Source organism: Octopus bimaculoides, chromosome 4 (genome assembly GCF_001194135.2).
Source record: "Octopus bimaculoides isolate UCB-OBI-ISO-001 chromosome 4, ASM119413v2, whole genome shotgun sequence".
Classification (NCBI taxonomy): domain Eukaryota; kingdom Metazoa; phylum Mollusca; class Cephalopoda; order Octopoda; family Octopodidae; genus Octopus; species Octopus bimaculoides.
This window is the reverse complement of record NC_068984.1, coordinates 22,384,622-22,384,875: the sequence shown is the minus strand read 5'-3', so window position 1 is coordinate 22,384,875 and position 254 is coordinate 22,384,622.

The following is a 254-nucleotide window of genomic DNA, read 5'->3' as shown; positions in this document are numbered from 1 at the left end:
TCAGTGCTAGTGTGTGCGCTGGTGTGGGTGCTGGGAAGTGGTCAGTGCTAGTGTGTGCGCTGGTGTGGGTGCTGGGAAGTGGTCAGTGCTAGTGTGTACGTGGTGGTGTGATGTGGTGTGGTGTAGTGTGGTACGGTGGGATTGGAATGTGTAGGGTAATGAATGTGTCGGTAACGAGGGAGGGAGCGATAATGAAGGGAGAAGGTGGAAGGCAGAAGCTGGGTAGGAGTGAAGAGAAGAAGTAGGTGCCAGAG